The sequence below is a fragment of the Bufo gargarizans genome, chromosome 2 (assembly GCF_014858855.1).
Source record: "Bufo gargarizans isolate SCDJY-AF-19 chromosome 2, ASM1485885v1, whole genome shotgun sequence".
Lineage (NCBI taxonomy): Eukaryota > Metazoa > Chordata > Amphibia > Anura > Bufonidae > Bufo > Bufo gargarizans.
The window spans coordinates 311,543,741-311,570,645 of NC_058081.1; the positions used below are offsets into that span (position 1 = coordinate 311,543,741).

Below are 26,905 nucleotides of genomic sequence, written 5' to 3' on the forward strand. Positions count from 1 at the left end.
CGGCCAGCATTGAGGGAGGTGGGGCAGCAGGAGGAATGTATGGGGCGGGGAGGGGGCGGACATCAGGGCACTGTGGAGACAGGTGCAGGCGGACACAAGGAGGGGCACAGATCGGGGGGGGGGGGGCACGAGGACACTATGTGATTTCAGAGTGCAGATCAGAGCCTGAAACCGGCATTTTTTCACTGCCTCGATACGATTGGTTAGTCTGCACAGACTAACCAATCGGATCGATTACCATCGACCAATCAGAGTGGCCCCTTGCCGGCATTACTGCACTGTATGCTGTCTGTAACAGCAGCAGGACAGGGGCAGAAGCTTTAATCCAAGCGCTTTGCAGCGCTTGGATTAAAGAGCTGCCAGAACGTTTATATACGTGGTAGCTGCACGTGGTAGCTCACGTATATATAAACACTAGGAGCCCAGTGCCACTGCATGCCCAAACCATCACACTGCTTACGCCGTACTTTACAGATTACGTGTTATGCTTTGGATCATGAGCTGTACCATGCCTTCACCATACCTTTTTCTTTCCATCATTCTGGTAGAGGTTGATCTTGGTTTCATCTGTCCAAAGAATGTTTTTCCACAAGTGTTCTGGTTTCTTAGGATGTTTCTTTTTAGCAAATTCCAATCTAGCCTTCTTATTCTTGAGGCTTATGAGTGGCTTGCACCGTGCAGTGAACCCTCTGTATATACTTTCATGCAGTCTTCTCTTTATGGTAGATTTGGATATTGACACACCTATATCCTGGAGAGCGTTATTCACTTGGTTGGCTGTGGTGAAGGGGTTTCTCTTCACCATGGTAATTATTCTGCGATCATCCACCACTGTTGTCTTCTGTGGGCGGTAGGTCTTTTTGCATTGTTGAGGTCACCAGTGCTTTTTTTTCTCAGGATGTACCAAACTGTAGATTTTTTTCCCTAATAGTGTAGCAATTTCTCAGATGGGGTTTTCCTGTTTTTACAGATGGATGGCTTGTTTCACCTGCACGGAGAGCTCATTTGACTGCATTTTTACTTCTCAACAAAATCTTCAAAATGCAAGCACCACACCTCAAATCAACTCCAGGCCTTTTATATGCTTAATTGAAAAGGAAATAATGAAGGACTTGCCCACACCTACCCAGGGGTGTATCTATCACAAGGCAAACAAGGCATTTGCCTAGGGCGGCACTTGCCAATGGGGCGGCAAAATGCCTTGTTTGCTTAGTGATAGTTACACAATATGCTAAATATTTTTTTTGCCCATTGTCCGATCCGATCCTTCACAATGCGAGCGGCATCGCCGGCGCCGCATAGTGAAGGAGTTGAAAGACTTACTTCCTCCTTCTCCTGACTTCCTCCCGACCTCCCCTGCCTTTTGCGTCCGCACGTTGCCGTTGTGACGTCACACGGAGGTGGAGTCAACGGCCGGCAACGCTAGGGTGAGCCTTATCTCCTCCAAGTGCAGAACGGATCCTGCACATGGTCACCGTGAAAACTGAGGCCAGGCCCCGGCCACCAATGCACTGATCCCTGAGCCTGCTGTCTTCAAAAACTGTAAGTACTTAAATTACAGTAATTCACAAAACATGAATTACTTAGTTGTTTTATGGGGTAAGGGGGTTTGGACCCGTTGGCTGGTTAGAGGAGGGAGAATTAGGGAGGGGTTAATACTGTACTATCGCTAGCTCTAACAGGAAAGGGTGGAGCCTAAAGAGGAAAGGATGGGGTTTACAGAGGAAGGTGTTTGGCCTTGACAGGAAGGGGTGGGTCAAATTTATATTAGGGGGGTGCCCGAGTTTAGTCTTGCCTAGGGCAGCACAAAACCAAGATACACCACTGCACCTACCCATGAAACAGCCTTGCTCCCTTTAAAAACAGGATGCCCCATGTAAAGGAGCTGAAACGTCTAAACCCTTCATCTAATTTTAATGTGGATACCCTCAAATGAAAGCTAAAAGTCTGGACTTTATGTTCGTGTCCATTATATAACTATAACTTGAATATGTTTTAGTAAACAGGTAATAAAAACCAAATTTGTATCCGTGTCCAAATATATATGGACCCAACTGTATGTCCCTAGCTTAATGTTGGTGCTGTGTATATGTACCATTCCTGGTGCTGTATTTCTGTAATGAGTTTGGTATAGGACCGCTTCTACTGTATTTTTTATAGTAGATTAGCCACAATCCTCCCATTTTTACTACACGGTTACTTCCTTCCATGGCCCTGTCTGATAACATGTAGTAGCAGTAACTTTTCCTAAGAGCTGGGCCACATCTTAGGCAATGTTCACATGGCAGATTTAAAATCCAGCATGCACTTCCTTTGATTGTCATTCAATGTGGATATTTCTTGTGTTTACTCCCCACCCCCAAAAAAACATTAACAGGAGATGGCAATGTATCTTTCCACTGTGCTACTGGGAATCCAGGTGGACATTTCCCCATATATTTGAACGTAGGTGCATAAATATCATCCTACTGCATGGGATGCTGATTCCACATGGATTTCTTCACAGAAACCTCTTGTGTGTGTGTACATTGCCTTATGGTGATTTTCCTATGGCATATGGCTGGGACCCCAGTGATCCTGTAGGAGACATGGAAGATGAAGCTGCCCTGTGACATTACTGAATCAGCCTCTTGGCCCACAGGTATAGATAGACCTCTGCTGCCTGTCCTGGATGCTCTGCTTGCACTAGAAGCTGCACTCTCCTGCTGGTTACATGGAGGGGGATGTAGGTTAGGAAGAGGCGGGTACTGGGCCAAAAAAGAAAAGCCCCAGTGTTGTAGCTTCCAAGGTTCATTCCATGCTCATATTTGGTGCTGGCTGCGGAGGAATTTCCCGGCATCCCTCCCACGCATGTCTGTCACCCTGGCTTGACATTAGAGACACCACACAAGGGGAGGGCAGAGGCAGCAGAGTAAAGGTGGAGGAGACAGACAGACACGCAGACACGCAGACATCCCGGGAGCCAGCAGGTAGACATATGCGCCTCTCCGTGCTCGCCGTCCTCCTGCTCCTCACCGCCTCCATAGCAGGTAAGCGCATCCTGTGACATGACGTCGAGCAGACACTGGATTCTGGAGCTTTCGTAGGCGGGGTCCCGTCAGCTGCTGGCACTCACATAGACTGGCGCTGTCAGCGGTGAAGTGGGCACAGGTAGTGACTCAGCTCCAGGCTCTGCCACCGCTCACCAAGGCCTTTTACATAGAGAGTGAGGTGCCATGTCCTGGGAGATGTTGGTCTGACCGTTACTTCCTCCTTTTAATAATGCATTCACTTCTGCTTTGGCAGTTTTTGTGGTAACTTTTTCACTAGGCGACCCAAACTGCTTACCTCCCAACTGTCTGAGAGACACACTTGGTTCATTGTGTGAAAGAGCCAGTTTTCCTGCCTATTCATACACGTCAGTCGTTTTATTTTACACAATAGGGCAAAAATGAGCTGAATATAGAAATATCTAACTTTCAAATTGCACCAAATCATGAAATAATATACAAGTAGTGCTCTAATAGGACACTTTGTGGATCAATATTGTAAACATAATAATGCAAATCTATGCATTTAAGGAGCAAGGAGGGACTTGGGTCAAAAGTAGGGACTGTCCCTCCAAAAGAGGGACACTTGGGAGGTTTGCACAGTCTCGCCATGTTCAGTACCCTCAGGAGGATGGGCATGGAGCGCACTGACTACTGACTATAGGTACTCCATGTGGTGTAAACTGTAGCTCAGCATAGTGAAAACCATCAGGAGGATGGGAATGGAGCGCACTGACTACTGACTATAGGTACTCCGTGTGGTGTAAACTGTAGCTCAGTATGGTGAACACCATCAGGATGGGCATGGAGTGCACTGACTATAGGTACTCCATGTGGTGTGAACTGTAGCTCAGCATGGTGAACACCATCAGGAGGATGGGAATGGAGCGCACTGACTACTGACTATAGGTACTCTGTGTGGTGTGAACTGTAGCTCAGCATGGTGAACACCATCAGGAGGATGGGAATGGAGCGCACTGACTACTGACAATAGGTACTCCATGTGGTGTGAACTGTAGCTCAGCATGGTGAACACCATCAGGAGGATGGGCATGGAGCGCACTGACTACTGACAATAGGTACTCCGTGTGGTGTAAACTGTAGCTCAGCATGGTGAACTCCATCAGGGGGATGGGAATGGAGCGCACTGACTACTGACTATAGGTACTCCGTGTGGTGTGAACTGTAGCTCAGCATGGTGAACACCATCAGGATGGGCATGGAGCGCACTGACTACTGACTATAGGTACTCCGTGTGGTGTGAACTGTAGCTCAGCATGGTGAACTCCATCAGGAGGATGGGAATGGAGCGCACTGACTACTGAGAATAGGTACTCCGTGTGGTGTGAACTGTAGCTCAGCATGGTGAACACCATCAGGAGGATGGGCATGGAGCGCACTCACTACTGACAATAGGTACTCCGTGTGGTGTGAACTGTAACTCAGTATGGTGAACACCATCAGGATGGGCATGGAGCGCACTGACTACTGACTATAGGTACTCCATGTGGTGTAAACTGTAGCTCAGTATGGTGAACACCATCAGGATGGGCATGGAGTGCACTGACTACTGACTATAGGTACTCCATGTGGTGTAAACTGTAGCTCAGCATGGTGAACACCATCAGGAGGATGGGAATGGAGCGCACTGACTACTGACTATAGGTACTCCGTGTAGTGTGAACTGTAGCTCAGCATGGTGAACTCCATCAGGAGGATGGGAATGGAGCGCACTGACTACTGACTATAGGTACTCCGACGACTCCGTGTGGTGTGAACTGTAGCTCAGCATGGTGAACACCATCAGGATGGGCATGGAGCGCACTGACTACTGACAATAGGTACTCTGTGTGGTGGGAACTGTAGCTCAGCATGGTGAACTCCATCAGGAGGATGGGAATGGAGCGCACTCACTACTGACAATAGGTACTCCGTGTGGTGTGAACTGTAGCTCAGCATGGTGAACACCATCAGGAGGATGGGAATGGAGCGCACTGACTACTGACAATAGGTACTCCGTGTGGGGTGAACTGTAGCTCAGTATGGTGAACACCATCAGGATGGGCATGGAGCGTACTGACTATAGGTACTCCATGTGGTGTAAACTGTAGCTCTGTATGGTGAACACCATCAGGATGGGCATGGAGCACACTGACTACTGACTATAGGTACTCCATGTGGTGTAAACTGTAGCTCAGCATAGTGAACACCATCAGGAGGATGGGAATGGAGCGCACTGACTACTGACTATAGGTACTCCGTGTGGTGTGAACTGTAGCTCAGCATGGTGAACTCCATCAGGAGGATGGGAATGGAGCGCACTGACTATAGGTACTCCATGTGGTGTGAACTGTAGCTCAGCATGGTGAACACCCTCAGGAGGATGGGCATGGAGCGCACTGACTATAGGTACTCCATGTGGTGTGAACTGTAGCCCAACATGGCGAACACCCTCAGGAGGAATGGCATGGAGCGCACTAACTACTGCCTGTAGATACTCTGTGTGGTGTGAACTGTAGCCCAACATGATGAACACGCTCAGTAGGAATGGCATGGAGTGCACTGAGTACTGACAATAGGTACTCCATGTGGTGTGAACTGTAGCTCAGCATGGTGAACACCATCAGGAGGATGGGCATAGAGCGCACTGACTACTGACTATAGGTACCCCATGTGGTGTGAACTGTAGCCCAACATGGCGAACACCCTCAGGAGGATGGGCATGGAGCGCACTAACTACTGCCTGTAGGCACTCCGTGTGGTGTGAACTGTAGCCCAACATGATGAACACGCTCAGGAGGAATGGCATGGAGTGCACTGACTATAGGTACTCCGTGTGGTGTGAACTATAGCCCAACATGGTGAACACCTATTGGTGAATATGGCAAACCCTGCAGGACTATCCAAGGCTGTGACTGCTGACCCATTATATGAGTTTCTATGGAAATGATATTTTGACACATTACCTATTTAATGGAGGACATTATTCTACAGTTTCACCTGTGACTCCCCAGCTGCCGAGAGTTGTAGTCTAGGAACAACTGGAAAGTCACTGGTTTGACACCCATGCACTTAACATTTTAGGCCAGTCACACCCCTTATTAGGTAATAAATCTGTACCTGACCACAGGACTCATTGCCCTAACAAGTCCTTATGATTAGTGTTGCGTGAACTTGTGTTTTCAAGTTCGGCGTACAAGGTTCAGGTTATCTAAGAATTCCATTATGGATTCCATAACTTATGGTCCTTGGTAGTGGAATCCATAACAGAATCCATAACAGAATTCTCAGATAACCTGAACCTTGTACGCCGAACTTGAAACCAACAGTTTGCTTAACACTACTTGATGCTTAGTTCCGGCTATCAACCATAAGTTCAGGCTTGGTTCTGTGACTTTATCACAGTTGTGTAGCATTGGGTTTAAAGTGTTTGTCCAGCTTTTTATAAGCTTTTAAATTCTCTACTTTCCACACTGGACCTACTTACCTGCTCCCTGCTCCTCGCCGCTCAGTTCCGGTTGCTTCGGTCCTCCACTCTCTTCAGATTGGCACACATGATCCCTGCCCATGCCAGAAGTTTTCATGTGGGGACTGGAGCTCAGTGAAAAAAGTGGTGAACAGAATGAGCCAGAATTGAGCGTCAGGGGGGAGGTTGGTCTGCATTTGGGGAAAGGAGGAGATTTAGGCCTCATGCACATGACCGTTCTGTTTTTTGCGGTCCGCAAACCCCGGATCCACAAAAAACAGAAGCCGCCCGTGTTGCCTTCCGCAATTTGCGGAACGGAACGGGCGCCGGCAATATAAATGCCTATTCTTGTCCGCAAAGCGCAGACAAGAATAGGACATATATATAATTGGGACAAAACCTGGGTAAGGTTTATTTGGAGTACTTAATATACAGATGCCTAAACAGGCGTTGAACCTATCTTGCCCCAGGAATAAATTAATACTTTGCTTTTATTGATATTAAAGTTAAAAACTGAATGTGAACATGATACACTTATTTAATTGTAATTAACAAACCAAAATAACAAAAAAGGTTAAAAATCCAATCACCACTCCACTGATAGGTGAAAAAGGTTCAGTGAATAGGGGGGGAGAGCATGTGCACTAACTCTCACCCTTATCACTATATAAGCAGTTTACTGCCCACACTATGCTTGCAGTGCTGCTAGTGCCGGACTACTAAGGGTTAGTTTCCAGTGGAATGGTGTGCTGAGTTTAAAAACTAAGACTGCCCCCCGACATGTTTCGCCAGATAACTGGCTTCTTCAGGGGTCAATGGGCAATCTGGCGAAACATTTCGGGGGGCAGTCTTAGTTTTTAAACTCAGCGCACCATTCCACTGGAAACTATAACCCTTAGTAGTCCGGCTGGCCTACTTTCCACTGTTAGGTTCACCTAGCTTATAGGCACAGCATCAAAACCGTGCTGTACTCTGGCTTGCAGAGCCTGCTACCTTTGGGCGATTTGTAAACCTTCAAGCTTATCCGGTGACTCCAAGTGTGGTTCATATAGTGGGTTCATGCACCACGGCTCCCACAGAATACGGTTGGATTGACAACCCTATCTAATCATTAACAGCACAGCAAGCATTTGCAATGGCTGTATCCTAGGCACACCTGATTAGTCAAAGAGCTGCTTGCATAGTAGGCTCACACACCATGGCGTCCACAGCCACTTGGTTGGTCTGATAACCTTGCCTAATTGGTAGCAGCACTGCAAGCATAGTGTGGGCAGTGATCTGCTTATATAGTGATAAGGGTGAGAGTTAGTGCACATGCTCTCCCCCCCTATTCACTGAACCTTTTTCACCTATCAGTGGAGTGGTGATTGGATTTTTAACTTGTTTTGTTATTTTGGTTTGTTAATTACAATTAAATAAGTGCATCATGTTCACATTCAGTTTTTAACTTTAATATCAATAAAAGCAAAGTATTAATTTATTCCTGGGGCAAGATAGGTTCAACGCCTGTTTAGGCATCTGTATATTAAGAATAGGACATGTTATATTTTTTTGGCGGGGCCACAACACGAAGTGCTGTCCGCATCTTTTGCGGCCCCATTGAAGTGAATGGGTCCACATCCGAGCCGCCAAAACGGCGGCTCGGATGCGGACCCAAACAACGGTCGTGTGCATGAGGCCTTAGAATGTAAAAGCTTATAAAAAGCCGTACAACCTCTTTAAAGGGAATCTCTCACCATTAAAATGCAGTGTAATCTTCAGTTATAAAGCAGGAGGAGATGCTGGGCAGATTGATATATTGTTTTGTTAAAAAAGATTAAAGATAATCTGTCATAGCTGTGGTTCACCTAACTAAAATCTGAGGCTTCGTCCCCAAGTCATGATACTTTTTAAAAGTATGTAAATTAGGCGTAGTATGCAATGGGGCATAATCATTGCTCTTTTCGCATTCAAACTCTACTCCCTTTCTGTGGTCAGCCCCTCCCTGGCTGCTTCGTCTGGCAGGACCAGACAGTGGCTACAGAAAGCAGTGGAGCTTAGGTGCAACTAGAGCAATGGTGACATCCTCATTGCACCAAAGACCTAATTTGCATATAAAGAATATGTAAAACTTGAGGATGGAGCTCCGGATCAAGAAAGGAAAAACAGTGTTTTAATTAGGTGAACCACAGCTATGTGTCTGTGCAAACAGTTGGAGGGAGGTCACTGATGGCATATTCCTTTTAAAAGGGTTCTCTGAGATTTTTTTTACTGATTACTGATGAGCTATCCTCTGGAGAGGTTATCAGTAACTGATCGTTGAGGGTCCGACATCTGGGACCTCCGCTGATCAGCTGTTTGAGAAGGCACGCGGTCTCGCAGTAGTGCTGTGGCCTTCTCCTCAGCTTTTCCTAGGCCAGTGATGACATCAATCACACGGCCTAGGTACAGCTCAGCTCCATAGAAGTGAATGGGGCTAAGAGCGATATCATGCACGGCCGCTATACTACAGTGCCTTGCAAAAGTATTCACCCCCCTTGACTTTTTGGGTAGTTTGGTGTCTCACAACCTGGAATTAACATGGATTGTTTGAGGATTTGCATCATTTAACACCTTAAGGACCAGGCCATTTTTTGCAAATCTGACCAGTGTCACTTTAAGTGGTGATAAGTTTAAAACGCTTTAACTTATCCAGGCCATTCTGAGATTGTTTTTTCGGCACATATTGTACTTCATGACACTGGTAAAATGAAGTAAAAAAAATAAATGTTTATTTTTGTAAAAAAATACCAAATTTACCCAAAATTTGTAAAAAATTGCAAATTTTCAAGTTTCAATTTCTCAACTTCTATAATACATAGTAATACCTCCAAACATATTTATTACTTTACATTCCCCATATGTCTACTTCATGTTTGCATCATTTTGGGAATCATATTTTATATTTTGGGGATGTTACAAGGCTTAGAAGTTTGGAAGCAAATCTTGAAATTGTTCCGAACTTTTCAAAAACCCAATTTTTAGGGACCAGTTCAAGTCTAGGTCACTTTGTGAGGCTTATATAATAAAAACCACCCAAAAATGACACCATTCTAGAAACTACACCCCTCAAGGTATTCAAAACTGATTTTACAAACTTTGTTAACTCTTTAGGTGTTCCACAAGAATTAATGGAAAATACAGATACAATTTAAAAATTTCACTTTTTTGGCATATTTTCCATTTTAATAATTTTTTTTCCAGTTACAGTTTTTCCAGAGTTATTGGCAAATAGAGATGACATTTCAGAATTTCAATTTTTGGGCAAATTTTCGATTTTACTATTTTTTTCCAGTTACAAAGCAAGGGTTAACAGCCAAACAAAACTCATTATTTATGGCCCTGATTCTGTAGTTTACAGAAACGCCCCATTTGTGGTCGTAAACCACTGTACGGGCACATGGTAGGACACAGAAGGAAAGGAATGCCATACGGTTTTGGAAAGGCAGATTTTGCTAGACAGTTTTTTTTTTACACCATGTCCCATTTGAAGCCCCCCTGATGCACCCCTAGAGTAGAAACTCCATGAAAGTGACTCCATCTAAGAAACTACACCCCTCAAGGTATTCAAAACTGATTTTACAAACGTCGTTAACCCTTTAGGTGTTCCACAAGAGTTATTGGCAAATAGAGATGACATTTCATAATTGCAATTTTTGGGCAAATTTTCAATTTTACTATTTTTTTTCCAGTTACAAAGCAAGGGTTAACAGCCAAACAAAACTTATTATTTATGGCCCTGATTCTGTAGTTTACAGAAACGCCCCATATGTGGTCGTAAACCGCTGTACGGGCATGGCGCAGAAGGAAAGGAATGCCATACGGTTTTTGGATGGCAGATGTTGCTAGACAGTTTTTTTGGACACCATGTCCCATTTGAAGCCCCCCTGATGCACCCCTAGAGTAAAAACTCCAAAAAAGTGACCCCATTTTAGAAACTACGGGATAGGGTGGAAGTTTTGTTGGTACTAGTTTAGGGTATATATGAATTTTTGTTGCTCTATATTACACTTTATGTGAGGCAAGGTAACAAGAAATAGCTTTTTTGGCACCTTTTTTTGTTTGTTATTTACAACATTCATCTGACAGGTTAGATCATGTGGTATTTTTATAGAGCAGGTTGTCACGGACACGGCGATACCTAATATGTATACAATTTTTTTATTTATGTAAGTTTTACACAATGATTTCATTTTTGAAACAAAAAAATATGTTTTAGTGTCTCCATAGTCTGAGAGCCATAGTTTTTTCAGTTTTTGGGCGAATATCTAAAGTAGGGTCTCATTTTTTGTGGGATGAGATGACGGTTTTATTGGCACTATTTTGGGGTGCATATGACTTTTTGATCGCTTGCTATTACACTTTTTGTGACATAAGATGACAAAAATGGCATTTTTTACACCGTTTTTATTTTTATTTTTATACGGGGTTCACCTGAGGGGTTAGGTCATGTGATATTTTTATAGAGCCGGTCGATACGGACGCGGCGATACCTAATATGTATACTTTTTATTTATTTATGTAAGTTTTACACAATTATTTCATTTTAGAAACAAAAAAAATCATGTTTTAGTGTTTCCATAGTCTAAGGGCCGTTATACACGAGCGGATGCCGTGCGTGGCATCCGCTCCGTGAAAGAGTGCCAAGACCCGCTGCAGACTGTAGAGGCACGGAGCAGTAACATGACTGTTAATGCTCCGTGCCTCTCTGTGATCTCTTTCCTACGAAATCACAGTGACAAAAATATCGAAAAATATCGAAAAAAATCGCCTTGAAAAATGATGGTATTCTGCTATGCAAAGTTCCAATTGACATAAGTGGAGTTTTTGTTGTATATAATTCCAATCAACATTTAGATCGCAATGGATATTGATAGTACTTGGTAATAAAAGTTGTCTCTTACTCCTCGTGGTTGATTATATTTTACTCACAGTGGGTAGATAGGTGTCCTGTTTATTCGATCGTTGGATATGGAATCGAATCGCACATGTAGTGAAGTTCTCACCTTGATGTTTGAATCCAAGGTATGTTGTTGCAGGACCTGTGGCGTCCCACGTGGTCTGCATTATCCCTGGTGATCGGTCACCTGGTTGTCACGTGACTCTGAATAAGGGCCTTATATCTTTACGACCCTCACTGCTCAGTAGCAGACGCGTTTCGGGGTTAAGGGTACCCCTTCCTCACTGCCACAAGGAAAAAAAAAAAAAAAAAAGAAAGGGAATATAAGGTCCATTTGGGAGGAGAAAAACAGCTCAAGATTTCTCATTTTCAGCTGAAACACCTATCGTTTAATTCAATATTTAAAGACACTCTCTTATTGACATAAGTGGAGTTTTTGTTGTATATAATTCCAATCAACATTTTTGCAATGGATATTGATAGTACTTGGTATGTGACAATAAATCTAGTATCCTGATTCATGTGTGGCCAAATTTAGAGTGCCCCTCATCCAGTTTATTATATTATCTTCAGGTTCACTTTAGCACAGGGGGTGCTAAGGGGTGTGCACCTATCCATCACCCCTATCCATCAGGAGGACTGGTGAGCCACTAATACTTTGTTTCTCAAGAAATAGGACTAAATTACAGAAAAAGTCAATGTGCATAACTATTCACCCACCTAAAGTCAATACTTTGTAGAGCCACAATTTGCAGCAATCACAGCTCCAAGTCTCTTTGGATAAGTCTCTATGAGCTTGCCACATCTTACCACTGGGATTTGTGCCCATTCCTCCGTGCAAAAGTGCTCCAGCTCATTCAAGTTGGATGGTTTACGCTTGTGAACAGCAATCTTAAAGTCTGACCACAGATTTTCTATTGGACTGAGATCTGGGCTTTGACTACGCCATTCCAACACCTTTATATGTTTCCCCTCAAACCACTCAAGTGTTGCATTAGCAGTGTGTTTGGGGTCATTATCCTGCTGGAAGGTGAACCTCCGTCCTAGCCTCAAATCACACACAGAGTGGTACAGGTTTTGCTCAAGAATATCCCTGTATTGAGCACCATCCATCTTTCCCTCAACTCTGACCAGTTTCCCAGTCCCATCCCCACAGTTAGTGTTCTTTTGGTGATGTGATGTTTTGGGTTTGCACCAGACATACAGTTTTCTTTGATGGCTGAAAAGTTCAATTTTAGTCTCATCAGACCAGAGCACCTTCCTCCATACATTTTCGGAGTCTCCCACATGCCTTTTCACAAACTCACAATGTGCCTTTTTGTTTTTTGCTGAAAGTAATAGTTTTCTTCTGGCCACTCTGCCATAAAGCCCAACTCTATGGAGCGTACGGCTTATTGTCGTCCTATGTACAGACACTCCAGTCTCTGCTGTGGAACTCTGCACCTCCTCCAGGGTTACCTTAGGTCTCTGTTCTGCCTCTCTGATTAATGCCCTCCTTGCCTGGTCCGTGAGTTTTGGTGGGCGGCCGTCTCTTGGCAGGTTTGCTGTTGTGCCATGTTCTTTCCATTTGGTTATGATAGACTTGATGGTGCTCCTGGGGATCATCAAAGATTTGGATATTTTTTTTATAACCTAACCCTGATTTGTACTTCTCAACAACATTGTCCCTTACTTGTTTGGAGAGTTCCTTGGTCTTCATGGCAGTGTTTGGTTAGTAATGCCTCTTGCTTAGGTGTTGCAGCCTCTGGGGCCTTTCAAAATAGGTGTGTATATGTAATGAGAGATCATGTGACACTTAGATTGCACACAGGTGGACATCAATTCACTAATTATGTGACTTCTGAAGGTAATTGGTTGCAGCAGAGCTTTTTATGGGCTGCCTAACAAAGGGGGTGAATACATACGCACATGCCAATTTTCGGTTTTATATTTCTGAATAGTTTTATTTATATTTTTTTCTCATTTCACTTCACCAACTTAGACTATTGTGTTCTGATCCATCACATAAAATTCAGATTACCAAAACATTGAATTTAAGGCTGTAATGTAACAAAACTCGAAAAAAGTCAAGGCATTGTATGTATGCTGTGCTTGGTAAGCTGTAAGAAAGTTGCAGCTTTCACAGGAGCTTCGGTGCCTTTTCAAACTGCTGATCGGCCTGGGTGTCGGACTCCCACCGTTCAGATACTGATGACCTATCCAGAGTAGAGTATACACATACTTCTAGTAGTAAAACATTAATGAGCAGATTCCCATATTACTCCATAATGGGGAAGAGTAACACAGATATCCCATCATGTAGCGGTTAAAAAATAGGTGCTAAGAATCAACTCAAGTTTTGAAGTGTTTTTTGTAGTGAGCAATAAGGCCACTTTTACACTATCAGTATTTTGGTTGGTATTTTGTATCAGTATTTTTAAGCCAGAGCCAAGAATAGAACCTACAGGGAAAAGTATCATTTGTTACAATCTTAATAATCTTTTCTGCCTATGTGTCCATCTGCTCAGTTTTATCCTACAGAAGTAGATGATAAAGGTTTACAATCGATACAGAAATCTTGAAGACTATGAGGGATTGATGCATAATGTACAGTGGATATAAAAAGTCTACACACCCCTGTTAAAATGTCAGGTTTCTGTGCTGTAAACAAATGAGACAAAGATAAATCATTTTAGAACTTTTTCCACCTTTAATTTGACCTATAAACTGTACAACTCAATTGAAAAACAAACTGAAAAACCACACAGCACACCTTTCCCTCTACGCCGTACCGTGTGCCCGTACAGTAGTTTATGGCCACATATGGGGTGTTTCTACAAACTACAGAATCAGGGCAATAAATATAGTGTTTTGAATGTTAACCCTTGTTTTGTTACTGGAAAAAATGGATAAAAAAAAGTGGAAAATTTGCCCAAAAATTGAAATTCTGAAATTCTATCTCCATTTGCCAATAACTCTTGTGGAACACCTAAAGGGTTAATGACATCAGTTTTGAATACCTTGAGGGGTGTTGTTTCTAGAATGGGGTCATTTTTGGGTGGTTTCTATTATGTAAGCCTCACAAAGTCCTTAAAAAGTGCCTTTTTGAAAATTTCTGAAAAATTTCAAGATTTGCTTCTAAACTTCTAAGCCTGCTAACGTCCCCCAAAAATAAAATGTCATACCCAAAATGATCTAAACATAAAGTAGACATATGGGGAATGTAAAGTAATAACTATTTTTTGTAGGTATTACTTTGTATTATAGAAGTAGAGAAATTAAAACTTCCAAATTTGCAAGTTTTTCCAATTTTTTTAAATTATTTTTTTACTCCATTTTACCAGTGTCATGAAGGACAATATGTGACGAAAAAGCAATCTCAGAATGGCCTGGATAAGTCAAAGCGTTTTAAACTTATCATCACATAAAGTGACACTGGTCAGATTTGCAAAAAATGGTCCTTAAAGGGAACCTGTCACCCAAAAATCGCCTATTAAGCTGTTTACAGTACCTTTATAGTGCTGTATAGTCGTTTCCTGATGCACTTTTTGTTAGTTTTGCAGCATGTATGCTCAGTCAGAAATTGATGTTATATTCAGCTGCTGCCCCGTGCTTCAAGTCAGGCTTGAAGTCACGGGGGCAGCGGCCTCGGCGTCTTACATGGCCCTCTCCCCGCCCCCTGCCTCTGTGACTGACAGCCGAAATCCGATTCCGGGACCGCGCTCAACGGCCGCATGCGCAGTAAAGGGCGGCAGGAGCGCGGTCCCGGCTGCCGCGCGTACTACGCGCCGTCTTACTTTCGCCGCACTGCGCATGCGCCCGACATCCTGTATCAAACGCGCCCGCGCCCGGCATCTGGGCGCGGGCGCGTTTGATACAGGATGTCGGGCGCATGCGCAGTGCGGCGAAAGTAAGACGGCGCGTAGTACGCGCGGCAGCCGGGACCGCGCTCCTGCCGCCCTTTACTGCGCATGCGGCCGTTGAGCGGGGTCCCGGAATCGGATTTCGGCTGTCAGTCACAGAGGCAGGGGGCGGGGAGAGGGCCATGTAAGACGCCGAGGCCGCTGCCCCCGTGACTTCAAGCCTGACTTGAAGCACGGGGCAGCAGCTGAATATAACATCGATTTCTGACTGAGCATACATGCTGCAAAACTAACAAAAAGTGCATCAGGAAACGACTATACAGCACTATAAGGTACTGTAAACAGCTTAATAGGCGATTTTTGGGTGACAGGTTCCCTTTAAGGTGAAAATGAGCCCGGTCCTTAAGGAGTTAAACTAATACCAACCGACGAAAAGGACCCAGCAGAGAGCACAGAAGCCATTTATAACACATTATATTTATAAATATAATGTGTTATATGGCTGGTGGTTCGTTATTTTAAACGTCACCAACCTGCCAGCACTGATCATTGGCTGGCAGGCTGGAGACCAACTCCTTGTGCGCCTTTTGCCGACCCGCACTGCGTATGTGCGGGCCAAATATGCGCATCATCTCGCGTCTCGCGAGATGACGCGTAGATGCGTGCAGGAGGAATAACCCGGCCGCCCGCAGGACGCATCCCTGCGTTAGGCGGTCGGGAGGTGGTTAAAATTATTCACACATAGAGTGACACTGGTCAGATTTGCCAAAAATGGCCTGGTTCTTAAGGTGAAATATAGCCGTGTCCTTAAGGGGTTAAGGTGAAAAATGGCCCGATCATTAATTGGCCGAACCTGTAAAGGGAAGCATCAAACCGGATGTTTACAGTGAGGGATCACTCAAGCTTCCCTTTACAGGTCTGGCCAAGTGAGGGAGGTTTGTCAAAAATTGGCACAGTTATAGTAAATAATAAAAAAAAAAATATTCCATAAGTGTCTAAATAAAGTTTGAGGTTGAAAGATGCATAATTACAGTTACGAAGCTTAGTATAAGAATTGCACATCGAAATAACATATGGATACATTCTAAAGGATATGTATCGTAGCCTAAACTGTAGTTCCCTGGTCCCTTAGTTCAGGATCCAGGGCTATAGAACTCTAGATTAGATTACTTTATTTTCCTCTAGATTCCTTTTCTCGCTCATAGATCTTCCAAACCAAAATAGCTGGGATGTCTCATCCTGAAAAGAGGCAATTAACAAAAATGTTTAGGATTCGGTGGGGTACTATTTCTCATAAGGAGTCTTACATTGCTCCTCTGGCTTCTGGGAAAAGATATTCAAATTAGCTCTCTTTACAAAAAGAATGATGCCATCAGGTGTAAGGTGGTGGCATCGGAGACATTGGAAAAATAGCTAATTTGCATATCTGTTTCCAAAAATGCTTAGTGACTGCTTAGTGAAAGCAAACATTTACTGTGCATGGCTATAAATCCACCATAATGCAGTACACAGATGGAAACACAGGATATAGTGACTATTAATTCATTGTATGATTGTCTCTGCTGCCCTGTCCAGCGCAGTCTTTAAGGATTAAACCCTTAAGTCTAGCATATCACCTCTTATTTTCAGCTAATATTACAAATCCCTTGAGCTGATTATGTGGTACATCTTGACTGACTTTATAAGTCACATAAATCCATTAGGCTACATGCACACGTTGTGGAATCACTGCGGAATATTTCTGCAGCAATTCCACAAGAATATGCAGTGGTCACATGGGATGACACTTCACCACAGAAGACCAGATTCTACACAGATCAGGCAAGGAAGCCAAGTAAGTACCTGGGGAGGTGAATATTCAGGTTTTTTTTTGTATTTAAAAAGTTTCTTTTTTTATTTAGGACTTGAGAAATTTGATGTGGATCTGAGTAAAAACTGCACATGAAAACTTCTTGTGAATTTGATGCAGAAAATAGTCTTCATATTAAAGTCAGAGGGGGATTTCTACATCAAATCTGCGATGGATTCACAACATAAAGTGACATGATGTGGATTTTCAAATCTGCACAGCAGGTCAATTTACGCATGGAAATATTCTACAAAATGTAGATTTGCTAGTGCTCAGTACACTGCTACACAAAAGTCTGCACAGCAAATCAGTGAGTAATGCTTGTAGTAGTGCCCACATCATCAGTAGTGTCCTATAGCCCAAACCCACCCAAACTGAATACTTAAAGGGGTTATCCGAAAGCTAAGAAAAAAAGAGTGGCCATCTGGAAAGTATTTTGGGGAAAAAAACTAAAAATATTACCATAAATGCTTAGCGGTCACATGCCTTTTGTGAACACTTCACTATTGAGGCCATTGATTGGCTGCAGTGCTCATGTGTGTATCTATGAACAACATAATTTATAGTCTGCCAGGGACCAGAAACAGTGGGGATGGAGCTGCGGCACGGAAATAGTGGAACCTTCAAAAGGTGATTATTTTTATTTATTTTTTCCTAACACTTTCCAGCTAGCCACTTCTTTTTCAGTGATGTTTGACAACCCCTTCAACTTAGCAGAAAAAATATTGTAAACTGGGATTCAATAAAACTTAACCTTTACTAGGTCATTTAAAATAATGTATCACACTGGGTGAGACATGGACTAAAATAATGTATCACACTGTTATTTGTGGTGAGACATGGACTGACATGGGACACTTCCCCTGTAACAGTGAGGACAAGAGTCATCTATCATCTTGTCCAAGGATACGAGGCTAAAATCACCTTGATCTCCATTGCCCTGGAATATACATGTGAAGTCCCCTGATGATGTCTGGAAAAGACAGAAACATGGCATGTAGGGCGTTGTAGTTAGGGCTTGATAGAACTTTAGACCCATACTGAGGGAAAGGTTCGGTGTGAGGTCGCCCCTGTCGGGGCGGGTGCTCCATTGTGGTAGGCAGGCTTATAAGAACAGCCCCTTGACCCCTAGACAGGCAGGAAAGCCATAATAGGGTGTGCCAGGAGTTAATACCATGCCAATTACCACATCAGCATCCGGTCACAGCGGTCAAAGGTAACATCACCGCCAGGATCGTCCTCCATGGTCGTGGACCCCGCCCAGACAGGGTGAGATCCACCCTTTTTTTTCATTTAATTTTTTAATAATAACATATGAACTGATACAGTGGAGGAGATTATTGTTGTTAGTGTTGTCAATGCCGTCTCTCATCCAGTGTGATACATTATTTTAAATGGCCTAGTAAAGGTTACGTTTTATTGAATCCCAGTTTACAATATTTTTTCTGCTATATTTGGGTGTAATTACATACCACGAACACAAACCTGTAGAGGTGGTATATCTAATTAATTTTTAACCCCTTCAACTTCACAGTCGTCATAGATCCTCATGCGCATTCTCCATGTGAACATTTCCGTTTCCCTGAAATTACACTTCTCTCCTACCCTACTATCTCCCTGCAGAGACTGCTTGCAGTGATGCACAGATGCTGTGATCACAGGACCTTATTAAGGCTACTTTGACACTTGCGGTAGCCTTTTCCGTCACGCTGTGGTTTTTGTCCGGCCACCTCTCGGCATGTTTGCCATGTAAAGAGAAAAATTGCTGCACTCCTAATGTTTATGTTGCAAATACAGTTGTGTTCAAAATAATAGCAGTCAGACATCACTAACCTGATCAATCACTGTTTTTTGGTAGAAATGATATTTCCACATGGCAAATAATTTACTAGCAGGTGTAGTAGAATAATAGAAACCCAACAGTCATGACATGCATGCTGCTGATTCTGTGTAATTGAATCACTAATTGAAAGGGGCATGTTCAAAATAATAGCAGTGTGGAGTTCAATTAGGGAGGTCATTCATTCTTTGAAAAAACGTTGGCAATTATTGCCCTTTTTTAAGGAAGGAAGGCAGCAAATGTTGTACATGCTGGTTACAGTGCATTTCTCTCTGAAATTTTGAGGTAAAAGGGTCGTTCCAGACATTGTTCAGAAGAACAGCTACCTTTATTAAAAAGTTTGGGGAGAGAGAGGGGAAAACATATAAAGAAGTGCAGAAAATGATAGGCTGCTCAGCTAAAATGATCGCAAATGCTTTTAAATGGCAACCAAAGCCTGAAAGACGTGGAAGAAAGCGAAAAAGTACCATTCGAATGGATAGAAGAATAGCCAAAATGGCAAGGACTCAGCTAACAATCATCTCCAGGAATATCAAAGAAGGTCTATAGTTACCTGGGTGAACACTGTTACAATTAGAAGGCGCCTATGTGAAGCCAAGCTATCTGCAAGAAGCCCCCGCAAAGTCCCACTGTTGAAAAAAAGACATGTGCTGAAGAGGTTACAATTTGCCAATGAGCACATTGACTGGCCTAAAGAGAAATGGCACAACATTTTGTGGACTGATGAAAGATTGTTCTTTTTGGGTCTAGGGCCAGAGACAGTTTGTTAGACGACCCCCAAAAACTGAATTCAAGCCACAGTACACTGTGAAGACAGTGAAGCATGGTGGCGCTAGCATCATGATATGGGGATGTTTCTCATACTACGGTGTTGGGCCTATTTATCGCATACCAGGGATCATAGATCAGTTTGAATACATCAGAATACTTGAAGTGGTCATGCTGCCTTATGCTGAAGAGGAAATGTCCTTGAAATGGGTGTTCCAACAAGACAACAACCCCAAACACACCAGTAAACGTGCAACATCTTGGTTCCAGACCAACAAGATTGACGTTATGGAGTGGCCAGCCCAATCCTCAGATCTTAATCCAATAGAAAACTTGTGGGGTGACATCAAAAATGCAGTTTCTGAGGAAAAACCAAGAAATAGAGAAGAACTGAGGAATGTAGTCCAATCATCCTAGGCTGGAATACCTGTTCACAGGTGCCAGAAGTTGGTTGACTCCATGCAACACAGATGTACAGCAGTTCTCAGAAACAGTGGTTATACAACTAAATATTAGTTAAGTGAGTCAAAGGAAAGAAAACATTTTTTACATTATATAGTTAACCTCTTCAGGACATAGGGCGTACAGGTACGCCGCGATGCAGTCTCCCAGGGGGTCAGTAGTGTAGCCTTGGATATGCTGGGCTTTGTAGTGCAGGGCAACCCACTAACCTGGGATTCACTGTCGTCTTCAATCTGGGCAGATACTGGAACAGGCAGGTATTTAATGTTCGTGACGCCAGTGTCAATTAAACGGTGACACGCCGTGTAAAGTAATGTGGAATAACGGAACAACCACGGGATAGCCAACCAAAACTGGAACTTTACTGAATGTCAGTAATAATCATGCATGGACATAATTGGAAGCGCAGTTCCATTGAAGACAGTTGGTTTCATATGAAGACAGTTGGTTCATAGTAATTACAGACTGGCCGGTTATAGCAAGGTTCTTTACAGAGTGTTAATCACAGGAGTTGCAGTACAGGCGGCTTGCACTCTATTCCTGACTGGTCCTGGAACATGTGACTTATTCTCCAAGGTCCAATGCCCTATCTCTGGCGTATCCTTGAAGCTATCCTTATCGAGTACCTCCTCTGTTATCTTGAGTACCTCTTGCTTTATCAGGTTGGCCTCTGTTGTATTCTGTGTCCCGGCTGGTTGCTTATGATGTTTCGGCTAAAACGGCTGTTGACTCAGGAGGGGAACCTTTTCCTTGGATCCGGAACCCGGTTACAGGGCCTATACTACCCTCTCCTAGTCGGCAGGCTTCAGGCCTGCTCTACTCTCACAGGCCCATGGCCTGGCCTTGACTCAGACACAGGATCATCTCTGACTCCTTTCTCCCACTGTCTGCCTGCTTACTACTTCCTGACTGGGCCTTATATAAACTAGGGTTCCCTAGCTCCCTCTAGTGACTCAGAGCTGGAATGACACCCTAGCCGGCCTGCACATGCACATTTCACAGTAACAGGAAGTACACAACATTACCTTAACAAGATGTTTTATACCAACCTCCCCATAAATACAGGGGGAACGACAGTACCCAAGTGACCCTTCTGTAGTGACGGGGTATTACTCTCCCGTACACTACACTTATGTCCTGGTACCTAAGGACACAGGGCGTACCTGTACGCCCTGTGTATTTCTGATCACCGCCGCGCAGCGGGTGGTGATCGGAAGCCGGTGCCTGCTCAAATCATTGAGCAGGCACTTCGGCTAAATGCCCGGGAGGGTCCCGTAACCCCCCCATGTCGGCGATCGCCGCAAACCGCAGGTCAATTCAGACCTTCGGTTTGCGGCAATTCAATGTTGCGGTGGTGGCATGTGGCGTTGCCATCGGGTCCCCATGCGGCTGTGGGGGGGACCCGATGGCTGGGAAGGCAGCGTGATGTCTAAGGAAGGCATCGCGCTGCCTTCCTGTGACGTGCCTGTGAGGTCCAGCCCCCTAGATCTCACAGGCCCCGGAATCTGTATGAGTAATACACAGTATTACTCATACAGCCAATGCATTCCAATACAGAAGTATTGGAATGCATTGCAAAGGATTAGACCCCCAAAAGTTCAAGTCCCAAAGTGGGACAAAAAATAAAGTGAAAAAAAGTTGAAAAAAATAAAGTTTTCCCCCCAAAAATTAAAAGTTTCAAGAAAAAATAAACAAAAATGTCATTTTCCCCAAATAAAGTAAAAAAAAATTGGTAAAAAATAGGGGGGGGGGGGAGTATACATATTAGGTATCGCCGCGTTCATATCGACCGGCTCTATAAACATATCACATGACCTAACCCCACACCATAGAAAATAAAAAATAAAAACTGTGCTAAAGAAATCATTTTTTTGTCACCTTACATCACAAAAAGTACAACAGCAAGCGATCAAAAAGTCTGCCCACCAAAATAGTGCCAATCTAACCGTCACCTCATCCCGCAAAAAATGAGCCCCTACCTGAGACAATCGCCCAAAAAATAAAAAAAACTATGGCTCAGAATATGCAGACACTAAAACATAATTTTTTTTGTTTCAAAAATGATATTATTGTGTAAAACTTACATAAATAAAAAAAAGTATACATATTAGGTATCGCCGCGACCGTATCGACCGGCTCTATAAATATATCACATTACCTAACCCCTCAGATGAACACCGTAAAAAATGGAAAATAATAACTGTGCTAAATAAACCATTTTTTGTCACCTTACATCACAAAAAAGTGTAATAGTAAGCGATCAAAAAGTCACACGCACCCCAACATAGTGCCAATAAAACCGTCATCTCATCCCGCAAAAATCATACCCTACCCAAGGTAAAAAAAAACTGAAAAAATTATGGCTCTCAGACTATGGAAACCCTAAATCATGATTTTTTTTGCTTCAAAAAAGAAATCTTTGTGTAAAACTTACATAAAAAAAATGATTGCGGCATCTGAGTGTAAAAACTGTGTGAAATTAACATACATTTTTTTAAAATCAAACTTGCAGCCTCCATTTGCTCTCGACGGGCTGGCTGCCGCCATCTTGCTTTAAGATCTGGAGCGAAATCTCGCACTGCGTGAGATTACATCATCATGCTGGCCGGTGTGGTATCGTCATACGTCACCACTCACTGGATTTCAGCCGAGATCTTCAATCTTATGGTGAAAAAATTAAAATAGGCATTTTGCCTTTTTATAAAAAGTGATTAAAAAGGTCATCTCTATCCCAAAATGGTACCAGTAAAAACATTTTTCCTCATAAAAAGACAAGCTGTCACATAGCTCTGTAGATGGAAATGGGTGTGCAAATATGGCAATACAAAAAAGTTTTTTTCCAATATTTTTTTTTATGTCTTGCTTACTGACACATGACCATATACGACGCAGTTAGCTCTTATGTGTAACCCACCGTATAAAAGCATTGGGTTAAATTACGATCTGCCAACGGCCCGTGACCACTTTGTCATTAGACAGCTGCGGTCACTGTAAGTATCCCAGAAACCAGCCAGAGTGGTCTTCCTGTGTGGCATCTCTTCAAAAGGGTGTTACAGTGATCCATCTCAATGAAAAGTCAAGCTAGCAGGAGTGCTGTCTTCTTGATGTCAGAGCACCCCCTGCTAGCTGTAAAATTATTTGTGAGCTTGCAGTCTGTGAATTAACCTTTTTCTGTTCTAACTGTGGTAGGAAGGGGTTAATTCACCTTTTTCCCCATAAAAAATTGATAAAATAAAAAGTTAAAATATATATATAAAATATAAAAAAGTGAAATAAATAAAAATATAAAAAAGTTATAGCTATAGTTACTAGTTTTAGCAATAGCATAGCCTATATACACTCACGTACACACATTTTCCCTTTTTTTGTTCATTAAAAATAAATACTGTAAAATAAATAATATTAGTTTTAGCAATAGTATAGCAGATTTTGTGTGTGTAAAATATACTAACATACACCTTCTCCTTTTTGCTTTCATAAGCAAAATAAAAAATATAGGTATTCCATTTTAGCTACATTTAGTATAACGGGGGGACATGTAAAATATACAAATACACTAATATATTTTTTTATTTATAAAACAAGTAAAAAAAAAAAGCCAAAAGCTTAAAATGTACAATTTTCCCCAAGATGAATACCTTATGGGGTCAACATAAAAAGTGTACTTTGAAGTTTCTAATGTTTTGGCGTTGTACAGTATCTGTATTGGCAGTACAGTGCCATAGAACCAGCGCTCTAGTTCTTTGAAGTCTTGCAGTGAGCCCAGCCCATAGATACATTACATAAATAGCATCCATTTTCATGGTACAAGCATATGGTAATGGTTTTGGAAATGTTTTGTCTTGTCACAGAAAAAAGTTGATAAGGAAGGAAAAATATACACTTTTTCATCATTTTCACAGTTTTTCCTTTTTTATATATTATATCTGTCATCTAAAGTAAGGTCTAAGGTGTCTCATGGAAGAGAATATCAAATACATGTAGGTTGGCTCAGAAGTTATTTAGTTATTTGCAGTTAGATAGGCTCGCTACTAAAATTGAAAAAATTGGCCTGGTAAGGAAGGGGGGTAAATACTCTGGTAATGAAGCGGAAAATAGTAGTGAAACATAATAAAACTGTATCAATTTAGTATCACTATAAGGCCTTATGTACATCTAGTCCAGTTTTATTTCACTTATAAAAAAGTAAAAAAAGAGTCAGACTGTACTTTTCTTTTTCAGTAACACAAAGTGCAACTACTGTAGAATACTTGTTTAAAATTGTGTTCCCTTTGCATTATGGGAATGTGGCTAGAAGCTACAGTTTGAGCTAGTTTGGCAATCTTTTTTTTATTTAGGCTTTTTATTAATTTATTTTATTTTACACGTTGTGCTCTCTTTGGATGGTTTTAAATAGTACATTATTATTATTTTTTTATTGCTAATTTATCCTGTAACTAGGGCTGACATATTAGCCCCAATTACAGGGGGATTACATACTTTTGGGCCTCCTGCTGAGCTGATCTGGGTCAGTCTTTCATGACTATTTGGCAACGGTGTGTGCATCCATTTTCTGTCTATCGATTTCTAACATCTGTTTTGCATCCATAAAAAATTGATGACTTTCATTGTCCCCAGTATATGTATGCCTCCCATAGTGCCCCACATTTATTTATTTTGCGCACTTATATAGCGCTGACATATTCCGCAGTGCTTTACAGACATTAGAATCACTCTGTCCCCAACGGGGCTCATAATCTCAGTTCCTTATCATTATGCCTGTGGAGTGTGGGAGGAAACGGGAGTACCCAGAGGAAACCCAGGCAAACACAGGGTCAACATACAAACTGCATGCAGATGGTGATCTCAGCACTACAAGATTATATATGGTTATATCATATAAATATTAATGTACCCCTTTTAAAATGACTGTTAGGTGCACTTTTTTCTAAGTGGACATTAAAAATGGGCCCATTGATTTCAGGAGGGTCCATCTGGCTGTCACTGAATTCACAGGCCATCGTGGGAATGTGCCCTGATATGCACACTTGCCGACATTTGAAGTTGTCTGACAGTCTGCGATTAGATGACGAGAATCTTTTTTATTTTTTTCTTTTGTATGTGATGGTTTGATTTAATGTTGTAATAAGCATTATCTCCACCACAGCCTTCATTTTTTGTAAAAGGATAGCAGTTGCAGCACCCATTGGCAGCATTTTATGTAACATTACATTTCATCTAAGCTGTATCAAACATTGATTAGTTGTCTTTAATTAGTATTGCATCATTGTGTACTTTATTTCATGTGACTGTACTTTTCTTGTTTGAAATCAGTGGTGGGCAGAGTCGTTTCCAATCGGCCCTATTACAGCTCCTTGCATTATAATGAAAACCTATTTTGATTATTTCCAACAGAATTTCCTGTGTCCCAAAATTAATATTTGTAGCCCATGAAAATGTTAGAACTTCTACTACAGGTCCTTCTAAAAAAATTAGCATATTGTGATAAAGTTCATTATTTTCTGTAATGTACTGATAAACATTAGACTTTCATATATTTTAGATTCATTACACACAACTGAAGTAGTTCAAGCCTTTTATTGTTTTAATATTGATGATTTTGGCATACAGCTCATGAAAACCCAAATTTCCTATCTAAAAAAATTAGCATATTTCATCCGACCAATAAAAGAAAAGTGTTTTTAATACAAAAAAAGTCAACCTTCAAATAATTATGTTCAGTTCTGCACTCAATACTTGGTCGGGAATCCTTTTGCAGAAATGACTGTTTCAATGCGGCGTGGCATGGAGGCAATCAGCCTGTGGCACTGCTGAGGTGTTATGCAGGCCCAGGATGCTTCGATAGCGGCCTTAAGCTCATCCAGAGTGTTGGGTCTTGCGTCTCTCAACTTTCTCTTCCTAATATCCCACAGATTCTCTAGGGGGTTCAGGTCAGGAGAGTTGGCAGTCCAATTGAGCACAGTAATACCATGGTCAGTAAACCATTTACCAGTGGTTTTGGCACTGTGAGCAGGTGCCAGTTCGTGCTGAAAAATGAAATCTTCATCTCCATAAAGCTTTTCAGCAGATGGAAGCATGAAGTGCTCCAAAATCTCCTGATAGCTAGCTGCATTGACCCTGCCCTTGATAAAACACAGTGGACCAACACCAGCAGCTGACGTGGCACCCCAGACCATCACTGACTGTGGGTACTTGACACTGGACTTCAGGCATTTTGGCATTTCCCTCTCCCCAGTCTTCCTCCAGACTCTGGCACCTTGATTTCCGAATGACATGCAAAATTTGCTTTCATCCGAAAAAAGTACTTTGGACCACTGAGCAACAGTCCAGTGCTGCTTCTCTGTAGCCCAGGTCAGGCGCTTCTGCCGCTGTTTCTGGTTCAAAAGTGGCTTGACCTGGGGAATGCGGCACCTGTAGCCCATTTCCTGCACACGCCTGTACACGGTGGCTCTGGATGTTTCTACTCCAGACTCAGTCCACTGCTTCCGCAGGTCCCCCAAGGTCTGGAATTGGTCCTTCTCCACAATCTTCCTCAGGGTCCGGTCACCTCTTCTCGTTGTGCAGCGTTTTCTGCCACACTTTTTCCTTCCCACAGACTTCCCACTGTGGTGCCTTGATACAGCACTCTGGGAACAGCCTATTCGTTCAGAAATTTCTTTCTGTGTCTTACCCTCTTGCTTGAGGGTGTCAATGATGGCCTTCTGGACAGCAGTCAGGTCGCCAGTCTTACC

General features: G+C 42.7%; 1 protein-coding gene across 1 annotated transcript in view; it reads left to right on the forward strand.

The window, feature by feature from the left end:
* The first annotated feature begins 2,896 nt into the window (after nucleotides 1–2,896).
* Nucleotides 2,897–26,905, forward strand: part of MSRB3 (methionine sulfoxide reductase B3) — a 171,468-nt gene continuing 147,459 nt past the window's right edge. Inside the window, exon 1 of the mRNA XM_044277192.1 lies at nucleotides 2,897–3,029. The gene's annotated coding sequence lies outside the window, so the exon portion shown is untranslated. The remainder of the gene's footprint in view (nucleotides 3,030–26,905) is intronic.